Here is a 16878-nt window from a genome sequence, read left to right as displayed (position 1 = left end):
GCTTCAATGCTACTAACTATATTTGATAGGGCAGAAAGTTAAGCTGCTTGTACTATAGGAAGAAAAAAAAATTCTCATTATTGTGAGCTAAAAACCCTGCAACATACAATGATGAGTAGTCTTAAAGATATACTTTTGCCATTATGGGGTAAAAATTATGGGAGTAATGAACTACTATTTATTTTAATTATGATCAATTCCATGAGATGGAAGCCGTACCTCAGAATGCTCAAGTGGCCAATAACCTTAGAATAGATAGTTCACAGACCTATGAAAAAATCTATTTCATATTCTGCTGAAGATAGAAATAAAGTGAACCATAATGACATATTGACATACCCACATGTCTGTGCATCACTTGGCCCTCATCAGAGATCCTTCTACTCACACTAGAGGGGAAATAACACAGATGAGATATCTATAGAGACAGGGAGATTTTGGAGTACTGGGTTCTAAATTGGATGAGTTCATCAAACCTCTCACTTTAAACCTCATAGATATATGTTGGAAAGGAGGCAGAAAGAATGTAACAGAGGAAGAGTTGGTGGGTGATACCAAGGAAACAATGTGTTCCAGACTCAAGTTTCCTATCAGACATAGGAACTGTAGAGTCTGTGACAGCCACAGAAGATCTGCATAGGTTCAAACCAGAAAAATACAACATCAAGAAGGGAAAGTAAAAAAGTATATCATCCTTAACCTAGAAGCTTTTTGAAATTGTTATATATACTATTAAGTACAAACATTAAATGCAAAGAAAAATTATGGTATGACAAAGCAAATGTGAATTAAATATGTAGGATTAGTTTAGCATACATAAAGAGGTCATGTAAAGTATTATATTGATATAAGGAATGAAATGCTTACAGAAGAAAATTCTTAGAAAATTCCTACCCCTTTATAATTTCAAAAAAAATTATTCAGCGATTGTTTACAAAAATTAAATTTCACTGGGTGGTAGTGGTGCATGCCTGAGTTTGAGGCCAGCCTATTTTAAAAGCAAGTTCCAGGACAGCCAGGCTGTTACACAAAGAAACTGTCTTGAAAAATACCAAAAAATTAAATTTCATAATTTTAAGTGGAATATCACATGTGCAAATCTTAAACGCCTTAAAATCATGCAAATTTAAAAGGAGTCCAAAGTTTCCTATTGTTGCCACCTCCAATAGATCTTTTCCTAGGTGGCATCTTCAGGGAATTCATTAGGGAATACAAATGCTCGGTCCTTTACTTCCTTAAATATCCTATGTTTAAGGCAAAGAAAACAACTTGAAAATATTGTATAGTGCATAACCCTTGTGGATAGGAAACACACATTCTTTAAATTACTTTAAAAAATAAACATAATTTTACCAAAGCTATAGAAATTAAGAAAATAGAGTTCGAAATTGAATTGATTATGCAAGTGCTTATATCTATATTGTTTTACAATACCATCAGCTGAGTGTGGTTGTAGACATCTGTGGTGGGAACTTCTCATGATGCTGAGGAGAAGTGAGGTTCAAGAGGTGAGTTTGAGACAGCAGTGAGCAGCACAGTGAGACTCTGTTTCAGAAATAAAGGACAACAATTTAAGAACAACACCAGAATAAATGCATCATATGCACATTTTTAACTAAAATACAAAAGTAATACATATGACTTAACTAGAATTAAACTTAACACAAACTGCTCAGGAATAAAGAAACAATGTCATTCTTCTAAGATTGCTAAAATAAAATTCATGAAATGGTGTGGGATTGCAACAATCTATATGAAAATACCCTAAATTATGGAGTTCTCCATTAAAATGTATACAAAAACAGAATAAAATTCCTAATAATCTTAAAGTTAACCATTGAGATGATAAGGATCAATATATTTAACCTATTAAAAAACTTACATGTTCAACAATTAAGTTAAATTTCTTCTACTTTTAGACAGCACTGCTTTTTTTTTCATGCTTCCCTCTGATATCATTATTCTTTTTACTGGATTTTTATCTCTTTAGGTAGAATGTAAGAAGAATGTGGTTTGATTGCAGTAAACAAATGTAGGTCTTCATTATCTATGTATATCCCTCTGTTATTGCAATGGTAAATCAGTTTAAGTTCATGTACTAATTTCATTCAGAGAGCAGAGCCTTGCCTTATAATTCTGTGCTGTGAAATCTAGTTTTCAACACTGACAGTACTATGAACAATTAAAATTTTACAATAGAGTCTTTTAAGCAGGTAGTTTGTTAATGAATAGGAACTTTGTAAAATGTGAGTCATTGTTTCTAAATGTTTTCATACTGTGCCTTCCTTCCAAAGCTCCTATGAAACAGAAAACTTTGAAAAATGCACTGCACACAGATAAACCTTACCACCCTCTGCTCCCTAATTCCCTCTTTTTTCACATTCCCTATTTCTGTCAATTCTAGCTCTTTATCTATCTCTGTATCACTCAACCCTCAACTTTCCCAGCTTTTCCTATCAATGCATCATTCTGGGAGGCCTATAAATTCCTTCATCTGATATCTCTAAGTGAATGGATTTAGGTTTAACCATGAGGGAGATCTCAAATCTATGAATGGAAATGAAAACCTACTGTAAACTCGGTAATCTCTATCAGAGTTTCTCTTTCATCTCGCTTAACTTCCTCCTTTTATATTGCAACAAATATAGGGAATGGGAAAGGAGAAAGACAAGAAAAATTCAATATATCCTAATCTCTGGCTCCAAGTGACAACTGGCAAAATTAGCCAGTAGTACCTGGGGATTCAGCCCGTATCTGGCTACTTTGGACACTATCGTGGCTTTCTAAAAGAAAGCCTCCATTTCTGTCTGTCTCTTCTGATTGAGTGTCTTGAAATTTACATGACTGTCAATTTCACATATGTACTGCAATAAGACATACACAGAGAACTCTGGCATGTATTCTATCCCTCATTTCTGTCAAGTTCCTCACTGATATGCAATATATGTATTGATATACTGTACAAGAAGTTATAAATTAGAATTAATCATGCTAGAAGATACAATATTGCAGTATGTGCTGTGTAACCTTAATTCAAAATGAGTTTAATTAAGGCTCTTGTGTGCATAGATATGGGAAGTGTAATGTATCAAGGCAAGCATACCTGAAGATTCCTGACCCTCCTTCCTCCATCAACTCAGCAGATGCCAATAGCTACTCAGTTCAGGGTAGGGATTCGAAAGTCCTTCTTCCTGACATACTAGTTTGTTTTCTGGCTTGATATGGTGTAAGAATGTTTTTTGGGTGCAATATCACTTGTTGATAGTTTGTCTATTGAACAGTGCTGAAATATGCATCAAATAATTTTTTTGATGCAGATGTCTACTATCTCTGTCTTCTCTGAGAAAGTATGTCTCCAAGGACTAAAATTTGCTATTAAATTTAGGTTAGTATTTCTTCAACTACTTACCACCATGGTACATTAATTTAAACATGGCAACTGTGTTATAAAACTTCTAGGTAAACTTCATGGTTTTTTTTTTTTTGATCAACTTTCTTAAGTGTCATCATTTCCAAAATTTTAACCCTTATTATTATATTAATGGCTTGTGTCCCAAAGTCACACCTGGATACTTATGATATATTTGGTGAATAATTGAGACTTATATAATGATCAAGAAAATAATTAATGCATATTACTATAACTAGCCAACTAACTATAGTTATGCTGCTTGTGGACTATGGAGAAAAACTTAGTTCTGTCAATTTTCAGAAACAGCGAAAGCAGATGCAGAGTCCCACAATGCCATGGGAAATCAGCAATTTTAAGGTTAACCCAACAATTACTTCTATCATGACTACTACTGGACACTGTACTAAGTGGAATCCTTGAGGAAGTTGAGAATATGAAAACTGGACATTAGGTTTCTTAAGTATGTGATGCTTAATGTAAAGAAAATAATTCATAAGTTTGGAAAGGACATAAACTAATGTACAGAAAACAAGGAGGTATAAATGTACAGTTAGATCTAAATATAATTGGATCAAACCTGTAGTAAATGAGAAAATAAACATTTTCAACTAAATTTTATAAACAAGTAATGAAAATAAATATTTAAATTAAGAAAACAGGCGATTTTTACCATACCATCAGCTGAGTGTTGTTGCATGCATCTGAATTGGGAGCTTCTCATAATGCTGAGAGGAAGCATGGCTTCAGGGACAAGTTTGCGACCACAGTGAGCAACCCAGTGAGACTTTGTATCAGAAGTACATGACATACATTAAAAGAACAATACTAGAATAATTGTAACCTATATATGCATATAAATATTCAAGAAGTGAACTTAACAGTAACTGCATAGAGATTATGAAAAGAAAACAATGTCATTCTTCCCAGAAAACTTAGACACATGGAAAAACTAGGGAATGCCATTTTCTAGGTAAAAACATATTAGATTTTGAAGGGCTATCCTATAGTTTCTCTCTCTCTCTCTCTCTCTCTCTCTCTCTCTCTCTCTCTCTCTATATATATATATATATATATATATATATATATATATATAATAAAACTACAAATAAGAACTTAACTGTTGAGGTAATGTAAATTTAGTCATATCTTACCTCTTTAAATAACTGGTATGTTCATATTTTTTATTTAATATTCTTGGTTTTGACATACTGCCTTATGCTAATACCATATTTTTTAATGGCTGAGCCATCTCTCCAGCCCTGAGACCCTAATTTTAAAAATGATTATTTTTTTGTGGTGATAGTGATTATTTATTTTTTGGGTTTTCAAGACAGGGTTTCTCTGTGTAGCCTTGGTCATCCTGGAACTTACATGCTGGCCTCGAACTCAGAGATTTGTCTGGCTTTGTCTCTCATATTCTGGGATTAAAGACATGTGCCACCAATGCTTTGCTAATAATGATTATTTCTAATATCTATGTTTCTTACTAAGTTGCACTGGTTTAGTTGAAAGCTGAATTTCTTGTGATGATCCTGCTCTTGTATTCATCATCTAAGTGAATACAACAAGTATGGAGATGGCTAAACAGTTTAATTTCATGTGCTAACTTCATTCAGATAGCAGAAACTGGTTTGGAAATCTAATCTGTGAAAACTCAGTTTCAATACTTACAGCAATATTATTAATTAATATTTTATTCCAGAGCCTTTAACACAGGTGGAATATTGACAGATAGAAACTGAGTATAATGATAGTGCTTAATGTTAAATATATGCATTATGAAATCTTATTTGTCACAATCAATTATTAACAATAAATTATTCCAAATAATATTAAAATAGTCACAAACATACTTTAAAAATCATTAATAATACCTACAAACATTATAAATACTCTGATAAAATGAATAGAATTTCACCATTGTGAAGAATCTTAAAATCCTTAAACCTATTAGGTATTAGGACTATTCCCTTCGAAAGTCTTGATGTTTTGCTTTTGGTCCTATGGTAAAACTTATCTAATATTTATAAGGGACTCCAAAATAGCTAACATGATACAAAACAGACATCGAGTGAAGATTCAGAATTTGAAACACACTTTCTGTATTTGAAGTGATTATAATCAAGATGTTGTTTTACTGTTGTATGTTTAAAGTACACATGGATAAAGCAAAAATTAGTTCTTAACAATTAGCAATTAAACTAGGCATAATTATGCCTGAATTTAATCCTAGCACAGAGAGAAGAAATTCAGGTGTATCTCTGAAAATTTAAAGCCAACCTGCTCTACATGGGAAGTGCCAGGCTATCAAAACCCTTGCAGAAGGTCCTTGTTTCAAAAACAGGACACTTATTACATATCATATATTTGAATGTAGCTGTGTATATATTGGTTCATAAATGTGGGTATTTGAATTATGGGAGTGAGCATGTAATTGTGAGATGTCAATTTCCTGTATCTATCTCATCTGATTTCCAACTTACGTTTTGTGATATAGTCCATCATTAAATTTGTATGTAACAAATTTTCATAGAATTGCTATCCTGTAGTGGAGTTTTAGATAGACAATTCCATGGTGATTTATTTTTATTTATTTATGTGCAGATTCAAGTGGTCTGAACAGAAGTCCTTCTGCTTCCCTGAATGCAAATTCTAGACTTAGTCACCTCCTAAGCCTTAAAACTTATATATAAGGTCAAATCATCTTACAAACCAAAGTATTGGGCAACAGAAAAAGAATTTTAAAAAAATATATAGGGTCAAGATATATTGCAATTAACAGAACGTAAGCATTTTTGGAAAATGGATTATATATTCCAAACTCTCAATATAGCCTGCAGGTCTCAAAGGATCTCAGTGGAGAAGAATATCTATTTGATGCATTTAAGAGGCCAATGGAGTGGAGAAAGTATTAATGTGAGATGCTGTATCATGTACACTGAATAATATGTAAACAGCATCCTAAAGTCTTTCTGTTATGTTTCATTTATTTTACTTGAATTTCAGATATGAGTAGTATATTAACATCATTCCTATCCTTCTCTCTTCCACATCAAACTCTTCCTGTGCCCGATACTCTCACTAAAATTCATGGCATCATATGCTTCAGATTTTAAAGCATGAATACTTTGAATAGCAATTCCAGATCTGAAATATTTAACCCATGTACCACTCACTTGTTTCCTGCTCAGGAATCCAGAAGGAGATCCAAGAATGATGTCTCATAGAGGCTGATCTGGCCATGTCCCCCTTCAGGGTATGTGGCAGTTTTGAGGATTAACTCCATGATGAAAAGAGATTATAAAATATGTTTAGAAAAATAATAACTTTCCTATACAAGTTCCTTGAGAACTGAATGAAAAAAGATAGATTAGACAATTGCAGAATACTGCAGAGAGTTATGATGTAAGAATAAGGGGAAGTGGCAGGAGATATGGCTCAACACTGAAGAATAGTGCCTGGTCTTCCAGAATTCACTAGTTTGTTTCCCAGCACCTACCCAGCACCTCACAATTGTCTGTAACTCCAGGCAGGAAATTCTACAACATTTCCTGGTCATTAAAAGAACAAGGCAGGCAGTTATTGAAAGACATTCATAAAAGTAAAGCACTCACACACATAAAATTAAATAAATAATTCATAAAGGAATACAAAAAAAAACTTCTTCCAAATATACTGTTGAATGAAAGCCAAGAAAGTTAAACAAAATTAAATAATTAGTCAATGAGTACAAGAGCCACATTCATTCAAAATTAAAATAAAAGTGTTTATATGTCACACTATAGACATAGAACATATTTTTTTAAAAAAAGATGTGCATTCTCTCCATGTTTCTATTCAACTTTGTTCCAAGAAACTGTCAGTTATATTAGATGAAGAAATAACATAAGGAATCATGTATTCATTGTAGCCCCTTGAAAAATGATAAAATCATAATTACACCTTTGTAAAAATGACATAACCTGTGGTTATAAAATTTATAAAAGAGCTACAAAACTCCATTTAAAATATAAAAAGACAATGCTACTTCTGCAACTCATAAGAGCAAATAAATACTCAGCTATGTTTTGGCAAAAATAAAGCTCCAAAAGATAACTCACAAAATACAATAAAGAATATATTCCAAACCTGGTCATATGTGGTCACATGCTCCTGTCTTCACAGGTCACTAGGGTCTGAGTCAGAAGCATCACATGAGTGTACAAGTTCGAGTCCTACCTGGCCAACACATAAGGCACAAGGAAGAACTGAGCACACATAAATATAAAGCCTATGAAATGCAATGTGACTTCATTGAAAACTAGCAAGGAAACATTCTTCAAGTAGGTCTGGGTGTAATTTCTTTCTGTGTATCTTTTCCTGGAATGACAAAGGAAAGATCAGTTTCAACAAGACAGGACATAGATGACAAGTCAAATATTAAAAAGATCCTGTAAATTCCAACAGGTTTAATGATGTTATGTACAGAACCATGTGGAAGCATGTGTGACACAACAACCCACAGGACTGTGGGAGAAAGCTCCTGAAACCCACATTCCTACAGCACTCTATTCAATCTGGAGGCAACTCCACTATAGACCAGTTAGTTAGCTGTCCTTTATGAACCTACAAATTTGCTGAACTGGTTGATTGTCCTATGGCGCTTATGTTACTTGGTTCTATAAACAACCTTCCTCTCTTCAACTCAGAGGTAACAATTACCCAACAGTTTTGTATACAAAGGAACTATTCTACCAACTAAAATGGAGAGCTGAAATATTTTATGCATAAGTTTTTTTATTTTTTAAGGGATTCATCATAGATTCAGAATTGGGCTTAGGAAGAGGAAATAATGACCACTTCCTAACATATTGTGAGAACTAAAAATTACAGTGAATTAAGCTATATATTTACCTAAGTTACACTCTGAACATCTAAAAACTGTGTCATTTTCATGAATTATCATATCTTAACTTCTTGTATAATGAAAAACAACCACTGGCAAAATTAGAGATGAAACTTTCTTAAAACTTACATTTCTTATTTTCTCAGCATTTATTTTATTTTATTCCATGTGCAAGCGTTCTTTGCCAACATGTATGTCTACGGCTTGTTTGTATGGAGGCCTTATGGAGGAAAGAGATACACTAGTCCTAGGGATGAAGACAGCAGTTAGCTGTAGTTAGGTTATGGGGATTAGAACTCAGGATATCTGGAAGAGGTACAAGTGTTCTTAATTACTGAGAAATTGTTCCACCAAAGCACATATATTTCTTAAGATTTTGTTATATAATTGCATTAAAATATATTGTATTTATAGATATAAATGTAGTTAGATTGCTTTTTATAATTAAAATAGCAGAAATCTTTAAAATTTTAAATTTTCTCTTTAGGTCCAACTCTGAGAAAATTTGTCCTGTCTGCTTATCTATCATTTTCTGCACACTGACATCATCTGTGCCGATAGGATGCTTTACTAATGGTGAAGCACGTTTTAAAGAATTTTATATAACATTCCTTATAGAATTTCATTTCTAATCTATGACAGCCCCTATGAATGCTATAATATGGATGGTCTCTTTTTTAATAGGCTTATGAACAGAATTTTGGCAATTATAATATTGGAGTATCTAAGTATAGTTATATTGTGATGGTTTTCTAGGTAATATATAATCTGTACTGATGTGAAAACATAGTTTCATTAGTGAAATAAAATATTTTTATCTTTTTATCCAGTTTTACATGTAAAACTATGAATGTCTGGCTACAGTCTTGTCTAGAATGATAAAACATTTCAAATAATATTTCAGTAAAGTAAAAAAAATGATTTGTTTACTATAGTGATTGGTTTAATATTTTTTTTTCAGATTATCACAACAACTATTTGAATGACATGATGAATTACTGATATTTTATGTTGAGTGACCATCCATTTGAATTAGAGTTAAAAGAAAGAAAGGTCATTAAACCATTACTGTTTCCAGGTCTATGGCTCTTGCAATTTCCTCGAAGATATCCATTCAGCTACTGGGGGTATTCACCTGTGGCATCATGGTAAGCTCCCTAGGAAGTGATGAAATAGAACATTTGAGTTATTTTATTACACCCCTCCATGAAGTTATATACATCTAACATCTTCTTCTTAGTTGCAATGTGAACTCCTGGATCCTTTTTTCTTCATTCAAGCCCATGCCCAAAAAGAAGGGCCAAACAACCTCAGCAAAGGCTTTAGGATTTAGCTCTTACAAACATATTTTTCTGTTTTTTCATGTGTCTATATTCTTGATTACTTGTCCAGTGCTGTGATGAAACCCTGACCAACAACAATTTTAGGTGTGTAGATTAAAATTTTCTTACAACTTATAGTTCATCATCAAGGGAGTTCAATGTTAAATCTCAAGGCAGGTACCTGGAGGCAGGGACTGATGCAGAATCCATGGCATGTCTCCCATAGCTTGCTTTCTTATAAGACTCATGACCACATCTCAAAGGGTAGCACTATCCACATAGAAATAGCCCTCCAAGACCAATAATCAATCAAGAATTTCACCACAGACAAGCCCAGTAAATTATCTGATGAAGGTATTTTGCCAATTAAGCTACCTTCTTACCAGTTGGCTCTAGTCGTCATTAAATTGACAAAAGCTAACCAGCATGACTTTACCTTCCCTATTCCCCTCATCACCTTTTCTTCACCTTTCCCTCTATTTACATTTCCTTCTCCTCTTCTCTACCACATTTGCCCTCCTACATCTTCACACACTCACACACACACACACACACACACACACACACACACACACAGAGAGAGAGAGAGAGAGAGAGAGAGAGAGAGAGAGAGAGGAGACTTACAAACAGATCATCATAACTCTTTCTTTGTTCATCATCCCCATCACCCCTTTATTCCAGCGCCTGCCATGTTTCTGCCGCCATGACTCCTATCATGTGTCTGTATCTCAGTGAGGAAGTACTGAAGATGCTACTTCTTTGCTGAGCTGCTCTTCTGCTTCCCACATGATCAACACTCTAACCCTTTGCTCCTTCTCTCTCAAGGATCCCTTTGATAAGTAAAACTTGATGAGAATGTACTGGAAACCATTAACACAAGGACCACAGTTTTTTAAATGGAAATACACAAACACTATGTCACACGCTGTAAGGCATTATGACACACACTAATGCAAAGAAATATTTCACAAATGTTATAAATACCTACAAGATTGTGAGATCCATACTCTTTTTTGAAGGGGGACTAATACAGAAAAAAATTAAGAGTAAAAAATATCTAGAGAATACATATAGTACATTCTCAAAAAGAAAAAATAAAAGAACATTAAGTACCAAGGCATCAAATAGTTATTTGAAAACCTGCACTAGAGTTGAATACTAGGAAGACTTAGAAATTGTGATATTTCCTGCCTCTCACTTAAAAATAGGAACCATGAGCCAAAGAAGTACCATTTCAAATTTAATCATTTAATAAATGGCAACTTTTTAATTTGATGTTTTCTTTTCCCTAAGACTATCTTTATAATCACAGAGAAAATGGTCACATACACACAATAAACAAATCAATGTAATATCAGTTTGGGCTTCTGAAAAACATTCTGATATGCCTAATTATTGTGCTATCCATCCCTACTTATATACTTAGAAAAGGGATAAATTTTGGTGTTCCCTAACAAAAATGGTACAAAATGTAGTCTCTTCTGTTCATGTTTGCCAATTTCATACTTTTGACATGTGCATCAAATTTATACCCAGGCCCATGTAGGACACTACATAGTGACAAGGTCCTGCCTCAATATGTACTATCATTCTATGTTACTCTAACATTATGTTTCTTTGAACTCTGTTGTTCGATCTTACCTCAGTGACATCTAATAGGTTTAGTAGGTAGCAGTCAACTAACTAACCTATGTTCTTAGTCAACGGAGACCTAGCACTGGGTCCTCCATGTCCATAGTATCACCTTAAGACAAGTATAAGTCTTGTGTTTTCTCTTCATCCTCAGCATGTAGTAATCATTGACAGATTCTAATTTCTTGTTCTGATTGACATATGCCTCATTTCTGACTGTCCACCTTGCCACAATTTTGTGTAAAGTAACTGATATACAAATACATTCAGGTTATACCTTATGATAACACACCCATAAGACTAATCAAGAAGAAATGAGTGGAATCATATACTTCTTACAGGATCTCACACACTTGTTCCATGGTAGAATCTTCTTCTTGTTCCTTTACATGCAATGAATTTCCTTCACCTATGTAGAACACATTTCAAATTATTAATTTTCTTCATTGTCAAAAACCTGGTGTTAAATATTTATTTTCCTATATTACAATTAGTAGTTACCTAAGTTCCCATGTTAATATTCCTATTTTTCTGACCATGGTTTTTAAGGACTGAAACACTTCATCCCAACTCTTCCTTGTCTATGATCTTCAGCTAGATATGGAAAATATAATATTGCATATTAGTGATTTTGTGTAAATAGCCACAATATGTACTTAATAAAGTCAACATAATAAAAGCACTTAGTTGTCTGTTCTGTAATGATGGCAGATTGAAGTACAGTTATGATTTAAAGAATGCATGTACCAAACTACATTAGTGCATAAAGTTAGATTATGTTACCTACTATTGAGAATAAAAATCATAGTAGCATAGTTCTAATTATTAGTTTCCTTGTAAGTTTCATTAAAATGCAGGAGTATGTTTGAATCCTGAACTCTTTTAACTCTGTTTCCACTTCTATGCCATAAAATGAGCATTCCTCTATGCATTCTTTCCATGATGTGTTACCTTCCACATATGCCAACTAGTAAAACATATTGTGTGCCATGGTAATCACTCTCCTTTCCTTCTATATAGATCTGTTGGCCCAAGACCCTATGGTATTCATTTCTGTTATAAATGTTGTCTGGGGAATGCCCATGATATAACATACTCAAAATAAGGATTCTGGATTCATAGACAGCTATGGTATAAGGGGAGATTTCCACTGGTTTACAGACTTTGCTAATATGTATCCTGGATATAGCTCATGTAGTATCCAGCAGAGATAAGTAAGCATAAACAGATAATTTTATAACAGTTAACAGTCAATACTGCTGCAGGATTCTTTGCTATCCAGCTAATATGCAGCCAATTTTTTCAGTTACCATCCTAGCTCCTTGATGGAGACTGGTTTATGTCTGGCCCCTGGTTCTTTACTTATACACTAAGACCAATTTGCTTGTTGACATCCATTTTCTAAATCAATAATTGCATTGCTTTTTTGAAAATGATAGTGTCCAAATAGTCATTTCATGTATTGTTACTAATGCTATGATAAGAAATCCACGGTCAATTTTCTTTAATCTGTATTTTGTTTTTTAAGACAAAAGAACTGGTATTTCACAAATGCAATACACTTTGTGCCTAGGCTTATCTTAGAAAATATAATTGCAGGATTTGAAACAATCCTTTGTAAATAATTACAAAATACTCAGTAAATAACTGGTTATGAATTAAAGTGAACACCATTATCATTTTATTGTTTTTGTTTATGTTTTAGTGCATTAATGTTGAGATGCATTAGCATATGAGTGTGTGTGTGCGTTTATATGTATTCCTTGTGCATATATGTAATTAGGGTTGACATTCTCAAAGTATATTTAAAAATGCACTTATGTCTGACACTTAAACATGATATGATGTACTCTTACAATAGACTTAATATTCTACAGGATCACTGACTTTATACCCTAGGAAAGAAGAAATATAAAGTGGTGGTCAAGATAGAAGATTGAACACTAGAGATTGTTTTCCCAGGCTCTGTAAAAACTTCTCTTTTGCTTATTGATACTGTTTTGATGTCTGCCTCATGATTTTCCTCAGGTTCACCTTGCAAAATATTGAAGTGCCAAAACTTCATTTCTCAGGAGTCAGATATTACTTCCCTTGTTTAATTATGTGCCCATATACCTGTCCTTAATTTATTATTCTCAGAGATCAGCCTCAAAGACTACCAGGGGAGACAGCAATAACTGTTAAAACTAAATTGTAATTAGAGTGGGCAGAGTCTAGTTGTTATATATCCAGGAGAATATGGGCCTTTGTTGCAAGATATTTGTTCATATTGTGTAAAATTGTGTCTCTGTCCTTCTTCACCTGCCTAAGTTACCTTAAGATTGGTTTAATTAAGGAGGTGAATGCCAATAACTAGTCAAGAGAAGATAGGTGGCATGTCTGGACAAGAAATTTGGGAAGAATCTGCAAGGCCAGGAATTTGCCGGCCAGATATGGAGGAAGTTGGATGTAAGGTACTGAGGAGAGGTAATGAGCCACATGGCAGAATGTAGATTAATATAAATAGGTTAATTAAAAGTTTAAGAGATAGTTAGGAATAATCCTAGGCTAAAGCCAACATTTCATAATTAATAAAAATAGTCTCTGTGCCATTATTTGGGATCTGGTAGTCAAAACAAAATCCAACTATTGACCCTTACAAGGTGCACTTTCAGGTCCTGTGAAAGATTAACCAGAGCTTCTTCCATTGAATCTATTCACAATCAGAGCTTAGGTTGTGAGTTCTTCCTACAGTACCACCCATGAGTTCATTATTAATGATCATGTTATGCAAGTCTTCTTGTTTCATTTTTTTCATTAATACTAGAAAGAGAAGAATGAATTCAATTCCCTTAGCGATTTTCTCCTCAGATATGCCATGGAATAATACATTGAATACACATAGGAATAATTTTTTAATGGGTTTTGCCAATACAGAAGTACAGAAGTTCTGGGATACAGGCAGTGCAAATAATGGGGACAGTCTCTAAAACTTTTGGGTGAACCAGTCCAAGAAATGGTCAGAACTAATGAGTTAGATAGTTTCTTTAATCTCTGGAGAAAAAAATCTTGTCAGTTCTAGAATAGTTGTGCACTATGGATTTGTTTTTAAGCCACTGGATTATTGTTGGATTGGTTAGAATTGTGTAAGGCCTCTCCCAGATGGTTTCTATAAGAAGATAAGGAAGAAATAAAACTAAAAATTAATTTTAAAAAATAGTGTTTGTACCTGCCTTGTCTGAAAGTATCCACTGTGGTATTGAATTGACCCAATATCATAACCCTCTCTCTAGTCTACCTGTGAGCTAATCTGCACCCAAAGAAACAAATGCATAATGATGTCTCTATATGTACATTCACAGTTTTGAATCTTATATATAACAACCTACCATGAACTAACCATAGGTAACAGGATAGTTAAAGGGATTATGGGCTTCACAAAAATTTTTCTAAACAGAGAGATTAGAAGAACATATGTCCAAGAAGAATATGGGAAATTTGAGAAGAAACTTCTTTTGTGGGGAAGGAAGCTAGAAGACAAAATTTAGGGTAAAGAAGGCAGAGGAAACAAAGTGCATAGAGAATGATTGAAAACACCAATTAAATAATATTTAATTTTTACTTGATCACACATATAATATATGCAAATATATGTCCATAAATGTATTAATAATATAAAAGAAGTTATGTAACTTGTGGTGATAATGCTCCCTCCAGTAATAAACTAATCAAATAAACTTCATTGCAATATAAGTAAAATCACCTCTGAATCTTACTGGTAAGAGAACTGTAGGAGACTCCAAAAGCAATGTAACTTTCTCCCATTTTTTAGTGACTGTGAGATCTTGAAGGCAGTATTTTATTTATAAGCAGACCACGTACTTTGGGTTTTGAACTTGGATAATTTGAAGTGAAAATCCTGTGCTGTGGATGACTGATTGATAAATAAAATGTTGATTGGCAAGTAGCTAGACAAGAAGTATTGGCAGGACAAAGAGAGAGGAGAAGTCTGAGAAGTGGAAAGCTGAGGCAGAGAGATGCTGCCAGCAGCCACCATGAGAAGAAGTTAAGATATTGGTAAGCTGTGAGCCACATGGCAACTTATAGATTAATAGAAAGGGGTTAATTTGAGATATAAGAACAGCTGGCTAGAAGCCTGAGCCATTAGGCCAAACAGTTCAAATAATATAAGTGTCTGTGTGCTTATTTTATAAGTGGGCTAGGAAACTGCAGAGGCTTGGTAGGACCCGGAGAGAAACTCTCCAGGTACAATCCTGGAAATCTGCTGTTTGAATATTCTCTCTCATAACATCCAAAGATGCTTTACAAGCTACTAAAAGAAAAGAGTAATCGATATTAATACAATCTTATAAAGGCTGTCAAGCACAGTGGCCATTATGTCAACATATAGTGATAATTATGTCCTCAGTATGCAAACAAATATCTAATGGGACATAGGTCTATATAGTAGAATAGAAGCTGTGTCAAGTTCAATAAAACATAGGAAATTATATATGGAAAGGGAGGATATGGATAAGAAAGAATAACTTATTACTGTGATGTCCTTAAAACAGTACATTTCCAAACTATACTTATAAATATTAATCTAGGTAAATTTAGATCTGATTTCTAATCAAAGAATAATTTAATCCAGTAGAAACAACCTGAGGGACAAAGAATAATAAACCTATTGATGTTCATCTCGATCTCACATATAATTTACAAAATTTCTATTCTAGAACTATGAGAACAATAAAGCAGGAAAAGATATAATTTTAAGGCTATATAACCAAAACCTCTGTTATATGAAAGATTCTTTAATATATGGTATGGATTTTAGCCCATCAAGTCCTAACATATTCTCTGTACAAGATATGCACAATGAAAACATCATGCCAGAATAAAATGAGAGAATCTCAAAAGGACCCATTCATAGATGAAGAACTATAGGCACATATTGTCATCTAAGAAAGCGTGAGTAAGTATTCAATAGAGATGTGTCCCATGACAGGAATCCAATCCCAAGTGGCCAACTCTAAACACATATGCATATCAACAACTTGAAGGTGACTCAGCAGATCATATAATTTGTTGTGATATAGAAAAACATACACATACATACAAATATAAATACACATATGTGTGTGTATGTGTGTGTGTGTGTGTGTGTGTGTGTGTGTGTGTGTGTGCATGTATGTATTAGATATCACCGACAGTTTTGGGGTTGGACATTGGATGAACTAGAGGGCAAAGAAATTGGGACTGACATATGGAACTACAGTACTCAAATATGAAACAAATAAATATTAATGTATATCTTCTTATAATATCATTTAAAACATACACAAAATAGAATGCAGTCTTTACATTGAAAATAGAGTGAATTAAATGTGCTTTTGCATTTGAGTAAATGCAAGAGGGAAAAATGTATTTCTGGATTTTTTTGCTTTACATGCTTTTCTTTATATTACAGAAATAATAAAAGTCAAAATAATGTTATCCTTTGAATTTTGTGTTGTATGCTCTCTCATTTCATAGAAAAGGGCAATATGACAGGGAAAAGGAGGTTTCAGATGACATTTTGACACAAATATGATTGATATTAAAATCAGAAGGAAAAATCTTTGCTTTCCCATGTTTAATGCTAT

General features: G+C 33.5%; 1 long non-coding RNA gene across 1 annotated transcript in view; it reads right to left on the bottom strand.

Annotated features, from left to right (window-relative positions):
- Positions 1–1435: 1435 nt before the first annotated feature.
- Positions 1436–16878, bottom strand: part of LOC118575013 — a 60010-nt gene continuing 44567 nt past the window's right edge. The window contains exons 8-13 of the long non-coding RNA XR_004943836.1: positions 11753–11845; positions 11591–11660; positions 7541–9454; positions 6589–6692; positions 4088–4196; positions 1436–1545 (exon numbers count right to left, since the gene is read on the bottom strand). This is a non-coding gene — a long non-coding RNA (uncharacterized LOC118575013). The remainder of the gene's footprint in view (positions 1546–4087; positions 4197–6588; positions 6693–7540; positions 9455–11590; positions 11661–11752; positions 11846–16878) is intronic.

Source organism: Onychomys torridus, unplaced genomic scaffold (assembly GCF_903995425.1).
Source record: "Onychomys torridus unplaced genomic scaffold, mOncTor1.1, whole genome shotgun sequence".
Lineage (NCBI taxonomy): Eukaryota > Metazoa > Chordata > Mammalia > Rodentia > Cricetidae > Onychomys > Onychomys torridus.
The sequence above is the reverse complement of the archived record's forward strand: the minus strand, read 5'-3'. Positions and strand labels throughout refer to the sequence as shown.